A 17,940-nucleotide genomic window follows, 5' to 3' on the forward strand; every position below is an offset into this window, starting at 1 on the left:
CCTCCCTAACTGAGAGGTTTAGAGTGGTTTGGGTGAAGAAATAGGATGGAGCGGTTTGAAAGGAGGGTCTACGCCCACACTTGGGCCATATTTCCACCGACACAAACACTCCCCGGGCACAGAGGGGAGGAAACGGAATGCACTGAGAGAACTGGACAGCCGCCTCTTCCCTCTCAAACCTCAAGCTTGGAAACAACTGTGGTCTCTAGGTCCTGAGGTGGCCCTGAGGGTCACTGCTAGAAGGTGCAGCTTTAAAATCGCTGGCAAATGCAGTCCCCGCTATACAGCTGGGGACAGTCGAATCTGAGTGGTAACCCATACAGGGAAATGTCTGAAACAACAACACCACCTTCAAGGAAACTTCCCTCTGACTGTGAAGAAACAGAAACTCTTCCACAAAGAGAACTTTCCTCTGGAGTTAAACTTCCTCCTGAGTCCTCCTCCCAGCCCCAGCCAGGCACCCGAGGAATCAGGGGAGACACCAACATTGCCTTCGAAGCAGAGACCCAGCTGAATAGGGATCAGAGGTAGACTAATGCTGAATCTGTTCTTCCATGAAAATGTGTAGGCTTTTCTGCAGGCAGGTCAGTGTCAGAAGGGAATGGCTTCAGAGCGCCAGCCTAGACCAGAGGAGAGTCTCAGGGAGCCAGACACAGGTGACTTCACGAAGGGGCAGGACCCAAGCGGCTTTGAGCAGATTCAACATGGCGGGAACATTTGCAGGGCTCTTTACCTTGGTAAGTAGCAGCAACTGCGCTTTGCTGGAGCAGCCCTGAAGGTATACCCACGTCCAAGGTAAGAGAAACCCAAGTAAGATGGTAGGCGCTGAGAGAGGGCATCAGAGGGCAGACAGACTGAAACCACAATCACAGACAACTAGCCAATCTGATCACATGGACCACAGCCTTGTTTAACTCAATGAAACTAAGCCATGCCGTGTGGGGCCACCCAAGATGGACAGATCATGGTGGAGAGTTCTGACAGAATGTGGTCCACTGGAGAAGGGGGTGGCAAACCACTTCAGTATTCTTGCCTGGAGCACTCCATGAACAGTATCAGAAGACAAAATGATAGGACACTGAAAGAGGAACTCCCCAGGTTGGTAGGTGCCCTATATGCTACTGGAGATCAGTGGAGAAATAACTCCAGAAAGAATGAAGGGATGGAGCCAAAGCAAAAGCAATACCCAGTTGTGGATGGGACTGGTAATAGAAGCAAGGTCCGATGCTGTAAAGAGCAATATTGCATAGGAACCTGGAATGTTAGGTCCACGAATCAAGGCAAATTGGAAGTGATCAAACAGGAGATGGCAAGAGTGGATGTTGACATTCTAGGAATCAGCAAACTAAGATGGACTGGAATGGGTGAATTTAACTCGGTTGATCATTATATCTACTACTGTGGGCAGGAATCCCTTAGAAGAAATGGAGTAGCCATCATAGTCAACAAAAGAGTCCGAAATGCAGTACTTGGGTGCAATCTCAGAAATGACGGAATGATCTCTGTTATTTTCCAAGGCAAACAATTCAATATCACAGTAATCCAAGTCTATGCCACAACCAGTAAGGCTGAAGAAGCTGAAGTTGAACAGTTCTATTAAGACCTACAAGACCTTCTAACACCCAAAAAAGATGTCCTTTTCATTATAGGGGACTGGAATGCAAAAGTAGGAAGTCAAGAAACACCTGGAGTAACAGGCAAATTTAGCCTTGGAGTACAGAATGAAGCAGGGCAAAGGCTAATAGAGTTTTGCCAAGAAAACGCACTGGTCATAGCAAACACCCTTTTCCTTTTCCAACAACACAAGAGAAGACTCTACACGTGGACATCACCAGATGGTCAACACCGAAATCAGATTGATTATATTCTTTGCAGCCAAAGATGGAGAAGCTGTATACAGTCAGCAGAAACAAGACTGGGAGCTGACTGTGGCTCAGATCATGAACGCCTTATTGCCAGATTCAGAGTGAAATTGAAGAAAATAGGGAAAACCACTAGACTATTCAGGTATGACCTAAATCAAATCCCTTATGACTATACAGTGGAAGTGAGAAATAGATTTAAGGGACTATATCTGATAGACAGAGTGCCTGATGAACGATGGACAGAGGTTTGTGACATTGTACAGGAGACAGGGATCAAGACCATCCCCCCAAAAAAGAAATGCAAAGAGGCAAAATGGTTGTCTGAGGAGGCCTTACAAATAGCTGTGAAAAGAAGAGAAGTGAAAAGCAAAGGAGAAGAGGAAAGATATAACCATTTGAATGCAGAGTTCCGAAGAATGGCAAGGAGATAAGAAAGACTTCCTCAGCAATCAATGCAAAGAAATAGAGGAAAACAATAGAATGGGAAAGACTAGAGATCTCTTCAAGAAAATTAGAGATACCAAGGGAACATTTCATGGCAAGATGGGCTCAATAAAGGACAGAAATGGTATGGATCTAACAGAAGCAGAAGATATTAAGAAGAGGTGGCAAGAATACACAGAAGAACTGTATAGAAAAGATCTTCATGACCCAGATAATCACAGTGGTGTGCTCACTCAGCCAGACATCCTGGAATGTGAAGTCAAGTGGGCCTTAGGAAGCATCACTACGAACAAAGCTAGTGGATGTGATGGAATTCCAGTTGAGCTATTTCAAATCCTGAAAGATGATGTTGTGAAAGTGTTGCACTCAATATGTCAGCAAATTTGGAAAGCTCAGCAGTGGCCACAGGACTGGAAAAAGTCAGTTTTCATTCCAATCCCAAAGAAAGGCAATGCCAAAGGATGCTCAAACCACTGCACAATTGCACTCATCTCACACACTAGTAAGTTCAGTTGAGTTCAGTCGCTCAGTCATGTCTGATCTTTGCGACCCCATGAATCGCAGCACACCAAGCCTCCCTGTCCATCACCAACTCCCAGAGTTTATTCAAACTCATGCCCATCGAGTCGGTGATGCCATCCAGCCATTTCATCTTCTGTCGTCCCCTTCTCCTCCTGCCCCCAACCCCTCCCAGCATCAGGGTTTTTTCCAATGAGTCAACTCTTCACATCAGGTGGCCAAAGTACTGGAGTTTCAGCTTCAACATCAGTCCTTCCAGTGAACACCCAGGACTGATCTCCTTTAGGATGGACTGGTTGGATCTCCTTGCAGTCCAAGGGACTCTCAGGAGTCTTCTCCAACACCACAGTTCAAAAGCATCAATTCTTCGGCACTCAGCTTTCTTCACCATCCAACTCTCACATCCATACATGACCACTGGAAAAACCATAGACTTGACCAGATGGACCTTTGTTGGCAAAGTAATGTCTCTGCTTTTTAATATGCTGTCTAGGTTGGTCACTAGGTTTACACACTAGTAAAGTAATGCTCAAAATTCTCCAAGCCAGGCTTCATCAATATGTGAACTTCCAGATGTTCAAGCTGGTTTTAGAAAAGGCAGAGGAACCAGAGATCAAATTGCCAACATCCACTGGATCATCAGAAAAGCAAGAGAGTTCCAGAAAAACATCTATTTCTGCTTTATTGACTATGCAAAAGCCTTTGACTGTGTGGATCACAATAAACTGTGGAAAATTCCGAAGGAAATAGGAATACCAAACCACCTGACCTGCCTCTTGAGAAACCAGTATACAGGTCAGGAAGCAACAGTCAGAACTGGACATGGAACAACAGACTGGTTCCAAATAGGAAAAGAAGTACATCAAGGCTGTATATTGTCACCCTGCTTATTTAACTTATTTGCAGAGTACATCATGAGAAACGCTGGGCTGGAGGAAGCACAAGCTGTAATCAAGATTGCCAGGAGAAATTTCAATAACCTCAGATATGCAGATGACACCACCCTTCTGGCAGAAAGTGAAGAGGAAATAGAGCCTCTTGATGAAAGTGAAAGAAGAGAGTGAAAAAGTTGGCTTAAAACTCAACATTCAGAAAACTAAGATCATGGCATCTGGTCCTATCACTTCATGGGAAATAGATGGGGAAACAGTGGAAACAGTGTCAGACTATTTTTTGGGGCTCCAAAATCACTGCAGATGGTGACTGCAGTCATGAAATTAAAAGACGCTTACTACTTGGAGGGAAAGTTATGACCAACCTAGACAGCATATTAAAAAGTAGAGACATTACTTTGCTAACAAAGGTCCGTCTAGTCAAGGCTATGGTTTTTCCAGTGGTCATGTATGGATGTGAGAGTTGGATGGTGAAGAAAGCTGAGTGCCGAAGAAGTGATGCTTTTGAACTGTGGTGTTGGAGAAGACTCTTGAGAGTCCCTTGGACAGCAAGGAGATCCAACCAGTCCATCCTAAAGGAGATCAGTCCTGGGTGTTCACTGGAAGGACTGATGTTGAAGCTGAAACTCCAGTACTTTGGCCACCTGATGTGAAGAGTTGACTCATTGAAAAAAACCCTGATGCTGGGAGGGGTTGGGGGCAGGAGGAGAAGGGGACGACAGAAGATGAAATGGCTGGATGGCATCACCGACTCAGTGGACATGGGTTTGGGTGGACTCTGGGAGTTGGTGATGGACAGGGAGGCCTGGTGTGCTGCGATTCATGGGGTCGCAAAGATCAGACATGACTGAGCGACTGAACTCAACTGAACTTACCTTGGTGGCTCAGATGGTAAAGCATCTGCCTGCAGTGCGGGAGACCCGGGTTTGATCCCTGGACTGGGAAGATCCCCTGGAGAAGGAAATGGCAACCCACTCTAGTATTCTTGCCTGGAGAATCCTATGGATGGAGGAACCTGGTAGGCTATAGTGCATGGGGTCACAAAGAGTCAGACACAAAGAGTCAGAGTGAGCAACTTCAATTCAGAGGCACCAGGTAAGGGTGAGCCTGGATGAACACCATAGTCTTTTCCAGCTCTGAGAGCCAGTGAAACCCATCCCACATTACTCTCAAAGGCCAGTACTGAGTCCTGTAGCCTCTTAGATTTTCAGGGCATCAGCAGAATTCTTCCAGTCAAGGAGCCTAGAATTGGAGCCGCGATGGCTTAGTTACAGAAACCTAAGTAACGGGAAGGGTTGGAGCTGGGGGTGAAATGCTTATGGGACTCGTTCAGGGCAGCGAAGCAGAGGCAGAAAAGGTGATGCTATCTCCTTCTCCCTAAGGGTTCCCGGAGTGAACCCAATCACTTCCCTAGAAGTCTCTAGTGGGGAAGACACTTAGTTAACCAGGCTGGGTTCTAAAATGCCTGGAGCAAGGAGGTGATCCTGTCACAGTGAAAAACTCTCTGGAGCTCAGACCGCCTGAGGGGCTAACTGCAGGGAAGGGGGAGGAGAATGGGCAGTGACAGCCAGAGGCTAGAGATCTCTGCCCGCTCCATGCCCCTCGGAGATCTTTCACCAGCTAGTCAGTGAGAAGCTGCTCCGGTGGAAAACGTGTGGGCCCTGGAATCAAGCAGACCCAGCACCGTCTACTGTGCATCCAGGCATTCACTTCTCCTTCAGCAAACATTTATTAAATAACAATTACCAATCAGGCTCAGTGCTAGGACATAGTCACTTTATGCCTGCAAGCAAGTCATTTAATCCGAGTCTTTATTTTTATGCAGAAAGCTTGTTGGGAAGAATGTAAGGCTACAGTGTAAATAATGCATTTAGAGGAGAATCTCATGCATGTTTGTTCACTCTGCCTTACGTACAGATTTCTCAGTGTGATTTAGGAGATGGGGAAGGACACACGAGGTGTCTCTCTGCCCTCGTGGAGGTTACCGTCTTCTCTGGGAACTAGAAAGTGGTGAGAAAACGTGATTCAGCAACACATCAGCAAGCGCAAAAATGTCGAGGCTAGAACCACATTCCAGAGGTCAAACATGATCCAAGTTCAGTGGTATAACTCCAGGGAAGCGGAGAAGTTCTGAGCAGGGTTTTGAGGCCGTTGTGCTGGTGATGGTGAGAGATAATTACCCGTTTCTGTGCTATACTTAACGACTTGCAAACATTTTCACCAAGATCAGCAGGTTTGATTCTCACAAATACCTTTAAGGTGGGCAGGTGCCACCTCTTTTTACGGATGGGAAAACTGAGGTCAAGCACCTGCCCAGGGAGGCGGAGCTGAAGTCGGGGAGCCCTGGTTGTCCTGGGTCCCTGCCCGGCAGCAGAAGGCAGCGCTCAGAGCTCACTCGCTCACCTTGTTCCTGCAGCAGCAGCAGCAGGTGGACGGAGCCCGGATCAGGAGGCCAAGGCGCTCAGAGGAGTTTAGTTGCAAGCTGTGCATCCAGACTCTCCAGATGGGGGAGGAGGAGGGGTCAAGCGAGGGGCAGGAAGGCATGAGGCAGGAGACCTCGAGGTCTTGTTCCCATTACCCCCGTGGGGCTGACTTTTCCACTGCAAGGCGGGACTGAACAAGAGGAGACTGCTACGCCACCAGTAGGTTCTCTCACACTCTTTGCTCAACCAGAGACGAGGAGGGCCAAACAAGGGCGAAAACACTAGCAGTGCAGCAAGAGGGATGGGAGTCTGACCAGAGGAGGGGCTGCCCCGGGCATGAGGTGAGGTGTGGAGTCTCGAATCTCCTTTCTCTAAGCGTTCTGCAGTTCAGCGCAGTGCAGCAGCTCAAGGATCGAGGGCAGCTTCCCTGCAACAGGCCCCACCTTCAGGGTCTGCCCTGTGGAGCCTGCCTGAGTGGGCAGCTTTGGCGATTCTGGAAGGGCTGGCCTGAATGTGCCAGGCGTGATGAGCAGCAGGGTGGAGTTGGACTGACTTTTGGCAGGACTCACTGCAATACCCAGACCTGTGTGTGTGTCTGTGGGGAATGGGATCTGATACTAATGAAAGTGCCTGTAAAGCCCTTCTCACGCTCCTGGTCCTGATGCAATGCTCAAGATAATAAGCAAGAGAGTAATTAATAACTCGATTGTGAACTAGCCTCTTGCCTCAGGTGGTTGTGGTACCACTTTTGCACAGTCCAGCCCCAGGCCTGCAGGGAAGAGAGGCGTAGACACACCGGGTTCAGGGGTCTGGGCCGGGTCCCAGCCCCCAGACTCTGCAGCTCTTGGGGACCAGGAGGAAGTCGTTGGCGGGGGGTCGGGGCACTTGGCTGGGCTCCCAGGCCAGGAAATGGAGAGGGCACAGGCTACAAAATCTCTATCCTGGAATTTGTTTGGTTTTTCTTCTCTTTAATTAATTGCAGAGCGCCTCCCAGGGCTGCCATGTGCAGTTGTAGCTGTTACTCACTTCACAAGCGCAACTAGGCAAGGCTGGTGGTCACACCTACCTTTGCCAAATTTGCAGGGAGGCCCCTTATGGGCTGGCTGCAGCCCCTGCTCCCGTGGCAGCCCAGGCACTCGCAGCACTGGGACGCCTTCGGGCCTCTCCCCGGCCCTCTCCACTGCCCTCCTCTCCTCCTACCCCATTTTATCTAATCTTATGCCCACACCCAGAATAGACTGTCTAGAGCCTTGGAGGGGTCCACAGATCACAGATGCTGGAGTTAGACTAACGCGGGCTTGCTGGCCTGCCTAGAGGTGAACTTGGGGCAAATGACAACTCTGCTGAGGCTAGGTGGTCCCCGGCAAATGGGGAGGATCGTACCCACCTCCAGGGTTGTGTGAGAGCCAGGGCTTCGTGCTGTGCTTGACACAGAGCCCTAAATAGTCCCTGCCCTGTTCCCGTCTTCGCTGCCTGCTCCCCCAGCCTCAGGGCCGCGGCCTGTCCCCGTCCCCGTAGCCCTGCGAGTCCTCCTCAGTCTACGACAGCACAGCTAAAGGGCACAGTTCTCAAGCACTCACACTGACATCTCCCCTGTGCTCCTCACACTCGGAGCAGTGGGCAGGAAGGTGTCGGCGTTTTACAGGGGACCGAGGACCCAGCCCCGAGAGATGGCTCACCGGGGGTGACGTGGCTGCAGAGGGGCAGAGCTGGCCTTGAACCCAAGGCTCACAGCCATGGTGCTGAGCTCCCCGCGATCACATGGGGCGGGGGTGGGGGGGTCTAGAATTTTACCAACACCTTTTCAGAATAAAGGGGGAGAGAGGCCGGAGCCTCCTGAAGTCCACACATTTTCAACCTGTCCTCCTCCACCCTGCCAGCCCTGAGCACGTGAGCAGCCCAAGAGAGCAGAGGACCACGAGAAGCTGTTGCACCAGCCCTGGCGGGAAGCAGACCGCGATCTCCATCTAACTGCCAGGCCGGCAACGGAAGGCCGGGCCGACAGGGGCGATGCCCAGATCAGACCACAGGCGGAGGCCCGATGTGATGTGGGCCTGTGATAGCGCCTCCGGAGCCTGCCAGCTGGGGAGTGAGCCCTCCTCTGCTCGCTGCTCAAGGCCTCCCGCCCCTCCAACTGTGCTCAGGGTGGGTGATGGTTAGGCTTTCAGAGGCGGTCAGCCGCGGGGCCCCTCTCGTTGCTGTAACGGCAGGCTCCCGCCGTCTGGTAGGTGGTGCAGGTGCCAAGACCGCAGCTCGCTCCTGAGAAATTTCCTCCCGGGCTCCATGGTTTCTAAGCCGGTTCAGTCACTCGGTTCTCATGAAGACCTTGGCAGACAAGCGCAGGACAGAAATGCCAACTTGGAGGAGTAGAAGGGACCTGCCAGGGCCGCACGGCCTGAGTGCTGGGGCCTGGCCTGAGCCCTGGTCCTCCGTCTCTTTCTGAGAGGGGTGACCGCAGGGGCACAGGCTGTGGATGCCAAGGCTGGAGCCCAGAGACAGGACCGTGCCCTGCTCTCTGCCCTAGGGACAGCTTCAGTGTCCAGGAAAAGCCTCTTCTTTCTCGGGGTGAGCAGGGCAATGGTGGGGTCTTGGCCCGGCCCTCCTGATCCCCCAGAGACTAGAAGACGGGACGAGGAGAGGGAAGGGGTCTTTGGGGTGGTGCTCTCTGCACAGGCCCCCGCCCTGCCCCTAGGAGGCAGCCCACCCCCGCCACACCCTCTGCACATCGCCCCCTCCCAACCCCCAGCCCCTAGGAGGCAGCCCACCCCCTCCCCCATGCCCTCTGCACGCCCCCCACCCTGCCCCTAGGAGGCAGCCCACCCCCGCCACACCCTCTGCACATCACCCCCCCCAACCCCCAGCCCCTAGGAGGCAGCCCACACCCCCAAGCCCTCTGCACAGCCCCCACCCTGCCGCTAGGAGGCAGCCTGACCCCTCCACACCCTCTGCACGACCCCCTCACCCTGCCCCTAGGAGGCAGCCCGACCCCCCTTGGTTTCCTGTTCACCCCCCTTGCCTCTCTCTGGGTTTGCTCTGCGCTCCCCTCCACCACCCGCCCCCAGGCCACACAGCAGCCTCTGCCATCTCCTGGCTCAGTCAGCCCTTAGTCCCTGCCACGAAGGGGGAGCCTCCCGAGGTGATTATAAGTTCCCCAGAGAGACAGGCCTGTCATTAAGAGCAGACTTCCCACATCCTCCAAGCAGCTAGCGCGCCTGTGTTTTCCTAAGAATCTATCGGAGCTCTCACAGGCTGCTCTTTGGGAACCCCAGTCCGGACCTGGAAGAGCTTCTGGGAGGAGAGAGGGTGCCTACGGCCCCTCCACTGGGTAGACTGCCTTTGTCTTTGAAAGCTTGACACCCCAGAAGTTAAGCCCCTTAACATCGCCACCACCACCTTCTAGAAAGAAAGCGAAGGGAGGTCTGAGGAGCAGCACCGGGGCGAGGGGCCCTGGGGGCTTCACTCTGGGGGCTCTGCCCCAGGCTTACGGGTGTGCAGCCCCTCGGTGTCTCTCTGGACTTGGGGGGCTGGCGCGGCCTCCGTGGCCAGGCTGAGACGGCCGTGCGCGGGGTGCAGCAGGGCGCCCGGAGGGAAGAGCGGTCCCCGGGGCCTCGCTGACCTCCTTGTCGCCAGGCGGCCTCTCACACCAGCCTTTCACTTTTGAAAATCAGCTAGGGGACTGCATGCATTCTCTGTAAAGGGTCAAATAGAAAATATTTTAGGGTGGCCTCTGTCACAATTCAACTCTGCCTTCATGGCATGAAAGCAGCCACAGGCAGCGCGTAGACGAGTGGATAAGGCTGTGTTTTGATAAGCTTTATTGATGGGCCCTGAAATTTGAGTTTTTCATACAGCATTTTTGTGTCAGAAAATAGTCTTCTTTTCTTTTTCTTTTTTTTCAACCATGTAAAAATGCACAAACCCTTCATCATTCATGGTGCAGACAGAAACTGGCAGTGCCTGGATCCGGCCTGCAGGCACTAGCTTCCTGTTTAGCTCTCCATTAGAGCTGCCTGGGTGTCAGCCTCCTTAAATAAAAAGGACAAAGTTGGTAAAAGAAGTGAAGAAGTTAGCGGGCAGCAGCACCTAGCTCTATTTTACTGTCTTTGGATAACCATGTGGATTTATTTTTAAACCAGTGTTTATTCCATATCTTATTCTGTGCTTTCATATAATTCTCTCATCCTCCCTGCAATCTTATGAAGCCACATGGTAGCACTTCTGTGTTACAGATGAGGAAAATTAAATACAAAGAGGTAAAGCAACTTGCATGCAGCGACGCAGGTAATATACGGCAGAGTGCAGTTGCAGACTTATCCTTGGTTTTCTAGTCTCAGCAGCCAGCATTCTGCCCACACTGTGGGCCTCTCTCTGCCCAAATGCAACCTCAGGGGATCATCTGTCCATCCAAGAAAACATTGGTTAAACCCCTTCTAGATGCTAGGGACACACTCTAGGTCTCTACCTCTTGGAGTGTACATTCCGCAGGAACCCGCACATGCCTATGAAGAAGGTAAAAGAAGGAGATGTGTCAGGGCGCCTTTAGGGAGGAGATGGCGGGGAGGTCAAGAAAGAGAGCGCCCTCTGAGGAGGTGACACCGAGCTGGATCTGGAAAATCAGGGAGGCGCCCACCCCAGGAAGATCTGGGAGGAAAGGACCAGGAAAGAGGAAGAGCAAAGGCAGAGACCCCGAGGAGGGGCCAGCCTCTGAGGCAGGTGCGGCCAGGAATGGGAGGAGAGCCAGAGGAAGAGAGGAAGGCAGGGATGGCGCTGGGTCACACCAGAAGGAGGCAAGCAGAGGAGTGACGTGATCTGCTTGATATTTTTCAAGCGCACTTTGGGAGGTCTGAGCTTTGCAGGGAGAAGTATCAATAACTCCAGTGAAAAAAGTGATGATGGGGGCAAAGACATCTGGACCAGAACTGGACAGTTGCTGACCGCTGGAGCAGCCTGGGGGGTGCCCTGAATGGGTGGGAAGGGCTCCTTGTGACCAGGCACCCCCGAGGGGGGCTCCGCCTCCGTCTCCCTCCTCCTGTCCCAGAGCGCTGGCTTTGGGTTTCCCGGGTCATACAGCAAACTCCCACAGGCTATCTATTTTCCATATGGTAAAGTGTATGTTTCAATGCTGTTCTCGCAAATCAAACCACCCTCTCCTTCCCCTACTGTATCCCCAAGTCTGTTCTATGCCTCTATTGAAGAAAGAAACTGTCAGTCAGTTGTGCCCAACTCTTTGCAACCTCATGGACTGAAACCAGCGGGCTCCTCTGTGTCTCCACTGCTTCCCTGTAAATGGGTTTGTCAGTATCATCTTTCTAGATTTCATATCTATATGATTTATGTGTTAATATATGATATTTGTCTTTCTCTGTCTGATTTACATCACTCTGTGTAATAGGCTGTAGGTTCATCCACCTCATTAGAACTGACTCATATGCATTCCTTTTTATGGCTGAACAATATTCCATTGTGTATATGTACCATAACCTCTTTATCCATTCATCTGTTGATGGACATCTAGGTTGCTTCCATGTCCTAGCTGTTGTAAATAGTGCTCCAGTGAACACTGGGGTATACAGGTCTTTTTCAGTCATGATTTCCTCAGAGTATATGCCCAGTAGTGGGATTGTTGGGTCATATGGAGAAGGAAATGGCAACCCACTCCAGGGTTCTTGCCTGGAGAATCCCAGGGATGGAGGAACCTGGTGGGCTGCCATCTATGGGGTCGCACAGAGTTGGATGCAACTGACACAACTTAGCAGCAACAGCAGCATGGTGGTTTTACTCCTAGTTTTTAAAGGAATCTCCATACCATCTTCCATTGTGGCTGTATCAATTTATATTCCCAGCAACAGTGCAAGACGGTTCCCTTTTCTCCACACTCTCTGCAGCATTTATTGTTTGTAGACTTTGATCATCCTGACCAGTGTGAAGTGATACCTTATTGTAGTTTTGATTTGCCTTTCTCTAATAATGAGCGATGTTGAGTATCTTTTCATGTGCTTATTAGCCATCTGTATGTTTTCTTTGCAGAAAAGTCTGTTTAGATCTTCTGCCCACTTTTTGACTGGGTTGTTCATTTTTCTGGTATTGAGCTGCATGAGCCGCTTGTATATTTTGGAGATTAGTCCTTTGTCAGTTGTTTCATTTGCTATTATTTTCTTCCATCCTGAGGGTTGTCTTTTCACTTCATTTACAGTTTTCTTTGCTCTGCAAAACCTTTTGATTAGGTCCCACTTGTTTAATTTTGCTTTTATTTCCGTTACTCTAGGTGGTGTGTTGAACCTTACCTCTTGTCTCTATATAGAATCTTGCCCTTATTGTCCCCACTGCTTAATGCTGATGTCTCTGTGTCTTTTGATCAGTCCTTTCTTCAGATGGCGCCTTGATTTTTGGTTCCTTGTTGAGAGTAACTCCCGTCATATACTGTAATCCTCCCATCCTCCCTCGCTCCCTCTTGGATGGAAGTTCCAAAGTCAACAGTCCTCAGTCTCCAAGGAGCATTGACTGAGGACCCACTGTGTGCCCATGCAATGCTGTCATTGGGTAGAAAATCACTTGATACTCACATAAAATGAACATCCATAGCAGCCTTATTTGTAATAGCCCCAAACTGGAAACAACCCATATGTCCTTCAAAAGGTGAATGGTTAAATAAACTCTGGTACCAACATACCACAAATTACTGCTCATCAATAAAAAGGATAAAAAGGGATGAATTATTGATGCACACAACAACTTGGATGGATCTACAGGGAATTATGCAGAGAGAAAAGCCAATCCCCAAGAGACACATGTGATGTGATTTCTTTTGTATAGTATTTTTGAAATAAAACCTTAGAAATGACTCACAGAATAGTGCCTGCCAGGAACGGCGGGCTGGGATGGTTATAAAAGGGTAACACAAGGGATCCTTGTTCCCTGTTGTAACTTCAGAATCTGGATTGTGACAGCTCAAACACACACAGGTGATAAAACTGTATAAAACTAAACATGCACACAGGCACACGTAGAATGGAAACGCTGAATAAGATTTGTGGATTATATCAGGGTCAATATCCTGGTTGACTATAGCTTTGCAAATGTTACCTTTGGGAAAAACTGGGCAAAGTGTACAAGGAATGTCTCTGTATTCTTGTTAGAAGTTTTTTTGTGTGTGTGAATTTGCAATGATCTCAATAAAGATTTCAAATAGGAGAGAGAGAGAGAGGTCTGCCTTCAAGGGTTCACAGTCTCCAATGTCCTCTGCCTCTTTATCCAGCTCTGAGTCGACTGCAGTTGAGGTAATAATTGAGGGACTGCGTTGGAGGCGAAAGGGACGACAGAGGGTGAGATGGTTGGATGGCATCACCAACTAGATGGACATGAGTTTGGGTGGACTCCCGGAGTTGGTGATGGACAGCCAGGCCTGGCCTGCTGCAGTCCATGGGGTCGCAAAGAGTTGGACACGACTGAGCGACTGAACTGACCGAGGCATAATAAACAAATGGGCAGATGTTCCTCAGGAGAGATTGCTGAATCGCCACCGAAAGACCACAAATGCAGGTTAATCCTCACTCCCCTTCATGATTTCCCATTCCCAGTCTCCCCAACTTTGGCATTTTTTAAAACAAAGAATTGGGAGAGAGGCGTTGGAAGTTGGGGTGGGCAGCCCCGAGGCCAGGGTCAGGACAGCCTCTCCTGGGCTCCACGGCCGGCTCCCTCCCAGCTCGGCGGCTTCCTCCCTCTCGCTGTGGGTCTCACAGGGACTGTGGATCGTGGGATCTCTTCTCTCTGCGTCCCTGCGTCCGTCTATCTCACCGACAGAGGAAGGAGGAGAGGTGCCCGTAAACCTCACATCCTGGCCTCTGCCGCGGGAGCAACCTTTCCCGGGAAGCGGCAGCCCAGCTGTTTCCTGCTCGCGTTCTCGCCTCTCCACGTCCTCACCTAGGATCCCACGAGGAGCGACTTTCTGAACCCAGCCCCCGGGGACTGGGCGGGCGGAGGAGGCAGCCCCGTCCGGGCCTTCGCCAACGTCCCCTCCGACCCCGGGCCGGTCCTCCCTTCCCTCCTCCAGCCCTCCCCCGACCCCCTCCCCCGGCCAAGCTCCAGCAGCGGCTCCGTCCCCGGCGGCGGCTCCATCCCGGGCAGCTGCGCGCTGCAGGGGTGGGGCAGCCACAGCGCCCTCCCACCCGGGCGGCAGCTGAGGGGCTGTGAGGAAACAACTCCGCTACCTCACGGTCTCTTCTGACTCCCAGCCCGTGTCCCCCACCTCCTCGCCTCCTTCGCCAGGGTTTCCTCCCAGCATCTGCGTCTCTGCCCGGCCCAGGGGTGGATTCCGAGGCGTCTGCGTGGAGGAGGAGGCGCTCCGCGTCTCCAGGCCTGGTTGGGCGCCCCGGGCGAGGCCAGGGAAGGCAGGGGGACTGTGAGCAGCTGCCTCCTTTCTTGTCCTTCCCATGATACCCGCGACGAGGGGGCACCGGGGACTTGGGTTTCCCAGCTCGGCCGGGAAACGATTTCCTTTCATAAAGAGGCATGTAATTAGCCTGGGGAGACGGGAGGACCCACAGTCACTGTGTCCTTGGCTACACTGACGAGAGAGGAGGGGCCCCAGGGGGATGGAAGCCCCCCTCCTAGCCTCCCGGGCCTCTGCAACACACAAACCCCTGATGCTCTGCCTGTTTCTCTCCTATCCACACACACAGGCCGCACTCAGAAAAGAAATACTAGGTGTGCTGGAATAAATGGAAGACCTTTGAAATCTTGTTGAGTTGGGAGCACGCTGTGGCGGATTCCGGAGGCTGGCAGACGCAGGGCGACCACGGCTACAAACAACTTGCTAGAGGAAGGTGGTCCCCTGGGATCCTTCCCTCCCAGCTTCCTGTTTCATGTCACTTTCCACTCACTGCCAGCTATTCCCCCAGGACCCAGACCTCACGGCCTGCACTCGGCGGCGGGCAGTTGCAGCCTGTTCATGGAGGTGCGGCTGAAACTCCGGGCCTCCCACCCCCGCCTCTCTCCTCTATAGGAGCTGCAGCATTGAATCAGAGGGGCCTTGGGGGGCTGAGTGGGCGTTCATATCATTCCCAACCCTCCCCGCCCCAGCCCACATCTGCTACAGTCCTATTTCCTAGTCAGAGCCTCTCTGTTAGAGGTTTCTCTGTGTTTCCACTGTGCACCACTCCCACCCCTAATCAGAGAGGTCTGAGCAGTCAAGAGAATGTGGTTTCCAGGCAGGCCTAGCCTGTGCCCTTTGGGGGCGCTGCGACATTCCGACCAGAGACCCCCATCTGGTTCTATCCTCCAGTACCAAAATGTACATAAGAAGCCTTTTTGTTTGCCAGCTATTTCATAGGACAAGTATAAATAGACTGTGCCCCAAGCAAAGTGCTTGGGAGGCACAGAGGGTGGACAGCCGGGAGCCTTGAGACTAGTTGGCTGGGTGGCTCCCATCCCCTCACTTACCTGGATTGCCCCCTTATAGCACCCCCTACAGAAGGCACAGCCAGAGAAACTGCCGCATGCCTCTGCAGCACTAATGAAGGGCACTCTGGTTCGAGAGCCAAGGCTGTTCCTCGTTCATATTAATGATGCATGATTAGCTTCGCGTCCCCTGGAAATAGCACTATGAGGCCTCTAGCTGGGCGGGCTCACTTACCACCCTCATAACAACCCTGAGAAGTGGATGTCACCGACACAGTTAACAGTCTGAGAAAACGGACACTTTGGGAAAGGCAGCGTCCTGTTGGCGGAGAACCAGAACTCAAACTCAGATCCCCGACTTTCTGTCTAAAGCTGTTAGTTTTCTTCATTATATATCTTTTTAATCTATTTTTTTGGTCAATTCACTGATCCCTGATATTTCGGCTAGAGGCTGGGTATTCTGGGGAATAGCCAAATGCAATCTATCAAGGTTGGCCTTAGTCAATAAAAAAGTAGCTGGAAAAAAAAAAAGAGGAGCAGAATGTTGTGTTTGTCAGGCCGTGTGCCCTGGGGCACCCCCTCTAGACCTCGGTTTCTTCCTCTGTAAACTGGAGATCATGACATTACCTGGACCTCATGGGACTGCTCTAAGGATTCAATGATAGAAGCCATGATAAATGTTCAAGATGATTCCTTGAACATAAACACTCAAAAACAAGAGGTATCCTTATTAAGACTAATGTTGGAAGAAATACAGGGTTAACAGCCCAAATGAGTTCTCCAGGGTGAGAGGTAGATTATTAAAGGATGTTACTATGTATTTTCACTTTTGAACATGAACATCTGTGGTTTGTCAAAGACATTTTCAAAGTCCAGTGGTCTTCCCAGAAAGAATTTGAAAAAAAAAAAAAAACACTTAAGACCAAGGCCTGGATCTGTAGGAAGTCCAAAAGCAGGCTGGATTCTTAAGGCACAAGATAAAAAAATCAGAGGTAGCAGTGAGATGACAGCAGGATTCATCCCAGAGAGAAGGGCTGTTTCCATCTTTAGAGACTCTTAGAGAGGAATGAAGCATCTAGGGGTGAAGAAACTCATTTCCAGGAAAGGAAAATAAAGGTGCAGTTATGGGGTTTAATCGGTGCTGTTGAGCCAAACTGAGATGGGTGCAATAACTGATCTGTCACAATAGCACCATCTAGGCCAAGTCGCCTTTTCCAACAAGAAGAAAAGGGCAAGGATCTGGTCCAGCTGATCCTTTGTCATGATTTAAACTAGCAGAGGTTCTCAAACTTTAGTGTGCTTTGGAATCAACCGGAAGGCTTGTTAAACCCCAACAGTTGGGCCCTACTCCCAGTTTCTGATTCAATAGGCCTGAGATGGAGCTGAAGATTTTGCATTTTGAACAAGTTCCCAGCTGATGCTGAGGCTGTTGGTCCAAAGATCACATTTTGAAAACCACTGGTTTAAAGCCCTTTTCCAGGGGCAGCCAAAGTGTGTCAAATTGCAGAATCCTTAATACCTTCCTTTCCAACACATATAACAGTTGAATTTAGTTACTAGTCATCTAACTCTGTCACACTGATTAGAAAATGAATATGTGTATTCTCAATTAAGAATTTTAAGAATGTGGAAAACACAAAAAGAAATAAACACCCCATAACAAAGAAATCTCTTTGGAAAGTCTAACTGACACAAGCAAGGACTTGGCCTGTCGAGTGAGGAGAGGAACAGGGCCGAGGAAGGCAGGTTCCGTATCCCTCACACTGAGTCACCACTGGATGCTTTTCTATTGAGAACCTGCCTTCTATGTCTGTCTGCCCCCAAGCCCACATTCTGACTCTGCAAGAATGTTGTGAAAGCTAGGCCTGAGGAGAAGAGAGCCATCCTGGTACACAGCTCAGTTTCCTTAATACTGTATTCTTTTTTTTTTTTTTTTAATACTGTATTCTTAATCGGGGACAGAATTCCAGTTCTCACGACCTTAAATGCTGACGCTTATCCAAAGTGCCTAACGAGGAGAAAGCATGTGGCATGCTCAGAGATGCTAACTGGGTTGTGAAAAGTGAAAATTTTACTAAAGCCCAGATGACCAGTTCTCTCTCTTTAGGCGAGATAGCATGACAGGAGGAACTTGCGACTTCTGGGAGTTATTTTATCTACAAAAGAAGCACAAACGATCTTCTTAAAAATCTGATGGAAGAGTGTTCAAGATAACAGGCTTCTGACCAGAATTTCCGTATGTTTAGTCTGACTGTTACTCAACTCACATAAATCAAACTTTTAAAAAGAAGCCTCTTCCATATCTGTTGAAATTGCATCTTCCTTCCCCTCAGACTGAAGAGAGTCTGTAGGGGAGGAGGGAGCATCCATCTTCTAGCTCATCCCTGAGGTCGGGTTGCC

The sequence above is a fragment of the Cervus elaphus genome, chromosome 14, assembly GCF_910594005.1.
Source record: "Cervus elaphus chromosome 14, mCerEla1.1, whole genome shotgun sequence".
Classification (NCBI taxonomy): domain Eukaryota; kingdom Metazoa; phylum Chordata; class Mammalia; order Artiodactyla; family Cervidae; genus Cervus; species Cervus elaphus.